The sequence below is a fragment of the Phasianus colchicus genome, chromosome Z, assembly GCF_987193195.1.
Source record: "Phasianus colchicus chromosome Z, bPhaCol1.hap1.1, whole genome shotgun sequence".
Lineage (NCBI taxonomy): Eukaryota > Metazoa > Chordata > Aves > Galliformes > Phasianidae > Phasianus > Phasianus colchicus.
In genome coordinates this window covers 39,705,724-39,709,435 of record NC_143476.1, presented here as the reverse complement: position 1 = coordinate 39,709,435, position 3,712 = coordinate 39,705,724, and positions in this window count along the sequence as shown.

The following is a 3,712-nucleotide window of genomic DNA, read 5'->3' as shown; positions in this document are numbered from 1 at the left end:
GACGTGCCCATAAAAAGTGCATCAGCAGTGGTGATCAACGGTTGCTGTCACCACTGCTGAAATGCACCACCCAGCATCTCACTGTGTTCACATCCACTGTTTGGTCTTCAGTAACACTCAGCAAGCATCGCTGAATGTCAATGGGTGACATTTTTTCCACAGGGAGGAATCATATGACACACTTTTGCTCCATTCACACCTCCATATACCATGCTGTTGCCCCTCTGCTGCCATTTTTTACATGGCAAAAAAATATAATAGGATATGAGTGAGAAGGTTCATCTTCTAATGCCATACCACTGACATCTGTCTCTGACATCCAACATTATAAAATAGAAGGCATTACTTTTGATGCTGCAATCATAGTTCTAATGCAGATATGTTCCGAGAGTATTAAATCACAGTTGCACACCTTAGAGAACACTGAATCATAGTAAAAAATAAGTAAAATTCACACATTGATACTTGTCCCATATTCCCGGCCGAAATTCCTAATGCACCTTATCCCATCAGAGATCTTACACTGTGAAAATGTTAGATGTCCATAAGCATGGGTGATATGAACCAACTGAGAAGACATTTTTAAACTATAGCCTCTTAGAACTCTAAAGAGGAGCATATCTTTTGAATTAATTCTTCTCTCTTTGTAAACTACTTCCTTTCCAAATGAGCATACTCAAAATTTCTGAGTCTCAGACTTGTGTTCTCAGATATCACTAATAGGATCTGAGGACAACTTTGAATTATCTGTCCACCTCAGAAGAATTTCTTTTTCAAGACAGGGGGAAAGATGCAGATGTTTGTTAATTGCCTAGAATCTTAACTGCTGTGCTGTTTTTTGTTTGTTTGTTTTTGTTCTGTTTCCAGTTCTGTTGTTGAGACATCAGCTAATAATTATTTATTATTGAAAAAAAAAAAGGCTATACCTGCATGCTGTGATTACGTCTAGGCTGTGTTGTGTAACTTCTACAGGAAAACACGTAGGAGACAAAGTTTTATGAAATTTAATAAGATATTGTAGCTCACTGCTGTGATTGTTTTCATGATATTGTTCCTATGTGACTAGACACTCTAGCTTATTGAGCAATTGTATGAGAAAAGTGCTGAAAGAAGAGCAAGTCTCAAGTTATTTCTTAGGCACTTAGGATTTAGAAGCAATTAAACCTGGAAATGCTTATGCTTTTTTAAAAAACTAAATGGCAAGGAATGAATTAATTGAAATTATAACTACCAAACGTGAGCTCAGGTAAGAGTAATTCAGGTCTACTGCACTAAGAAAGAAGCAAACATGAATGCATTCTTTTTCAGTGATCAGTGATCTTCCAGTTTTAACTGTTATTATCAAATATGTTTAGCATATTTTTGAAATCAAGGAAGGGAGAAACCCTTTAAGGTATGTGTCAGATATTTGGATAAATGCCAGAGAGAGAGACTAGCTTAGACCTTGCTCTCGCTGAATACCTTGTCTTCCCTTAGCAAGCTGATGGTTCTGACCATGAAACATTTCCACATTTGTCACCTCCAACTCCATGCTCTCACTTCTTTTTTCATAGTGTTGGAGACTGCTGATGTCACTGAGCTTTGACTGAGAACGATCAGATTTGATCCAGCTTGCTAATTCCTGCAGAGCTGCTTCGAATTGTGTACCTCCACAGAGCCATTTTAAAATACTTTACAAAACTCTGCATGCTTTAGAAATGTACTTTATCATAGACTTTGGTAAATGACATTATTTTAAAAATAGCAAAAACATATACTTACATTATTTGAATAGCAAAAACATATACTTACATTATTTGAAAGTTAAAAGGCAGAAATATTTCTATCTGTATATCATTCTTCAAAAGCAAATACTAATGTAATAAACTGATATGAATCTTATCTATCAGCGCAGCATCGGCTTAAGAATCAGACTGTCCTCAGTCCCAGAATAGATTGACAAATGATACTGAGGTTGTTGATATCTCAATTTATCAAACCATATAATGCAAATAATAGGGAAAACAAGCTGCTAAGTCACTGCAATGTAGACTTAGTGTTTTGCTGGTAGTATTGCATAATTGTGCTTTGACAGAGAAACAGAAGTAGCTAGAGTGATCTGGAGGAGGAGTTAGAGTAATTGCCAGTTACTTCGTTTGCCATTAAAATCAGTTTTCTTGAAGAAAAGCAAATATAAAAGTAAACTTTGGTTTAATATGCACTGAATATTTTTTATCAATTAGAAAAAAATGCATATATAAGAATGAGGATTCCTAAAGCAAACATAATGATGTCTGCTGTTTGATTTTTTGTCGTTTTTTTGGGGGGAGGGAGAGGCTGCCATTTCCTTCACTCAAGTAGCAGTCATTCCTAGTCTTTATTTGTGCCATAAAGCTTTTCCATGAATGAGATAAAGATGACTTTTAACTTGAACTGGAAAAATGCAAAGTGACTTGAAGTTTTGGGTTTAAGTACAAGTATTTTCATGCTTGAATTTTCTCTCATGTCATTGAAGAAATCAACAATGAAAATTATAGTTCCCTTCTGAACAAGCCAGTGCCAGCCATGTAGATTTGAACTTTTATTATCAGCTGCATTTAGGACCAACAATGCAGAAATATAGGCACTGTCACATCTAAAAAGACTCAGAAGCTCAAGAGTAAAATTTTCTGTCATACTTTCCTTTATAAATAAGAATGGTGGATGGGCAGTATAAAGAAGCAGGATAAATTCCTTTAGAAATGCACTCTATTGCAAATGATTTTTTTTTTTCTCCAGACCATGCAGTCACACCCCGGTGCCTAGTTTGATTTTCACCAGATATTTATCTCTCTGCTGTCACTGAGATTTTCTCTTGTATGTGAACTTATTTTTTTGCAATGACAAGATAGACAGTTGTCAATCTTCGGGACTTAACATATGTAAGTTAATAAATATTTTAAGAGCACAAAATTATGTCAACAAAAATGATAGGTAAAACTGCCAGGATTTTCTGACCATTAATCACTTCTGACATGAGTTTTACACTTAATTTTCCCTAATATTCCTGTTGGATTGAAAAATATATATAAATAGTATTCATGCTTTGTAATCTGGAGATACATTATTTTGTTTGTTTGTTTGCTTGTTTTTACAAAAACAAAATTGTTGTGACCTAAACAAAAAGCAACTAATAATATGAAACAACCAATGTGACAGTCTTTCAGAATAATCTGTATTTAAACCTAAGCTTGTTAGACCACTTCATTTACAAATCTGCTTTTTGTCTTCTCACTACCACTTTACAAATTAATGAGGCACTTTCAGAAGCACATAAACTTGCCAGGAGATACCTAATTTTTTTAAGTGAAGCAACTGCTTGCGGCAGAATTTTTTTCTAATATGTAGCTGAGATCTTAAAGCTCACCACAGTTCAACTCCTTGAAGTAGACACTGTTGCTGCCCACAAGATCAGACTGCCGTGGCCCCATCCCATCTGGCCTTAAACATCTCCAGGGATGGAGCATCCACAGATTCTCCAGGCAGCCTGTAGCAATGCCTCACTACCCTCTATGAATTTCCTCCTCAAATCTATTGTAACTTTTCCATGTTAGTTTAGAACCATTACCCTTGTCTTATCTGTATAAACAAAAAAACCAACAACAACAACAACAACAACAAAAATACCTGGTCTCTTATCATGTTTCTTAGTTCCCTGCAAGTACTGGAAGGAAAAAAAAAAAAATTAGTAATC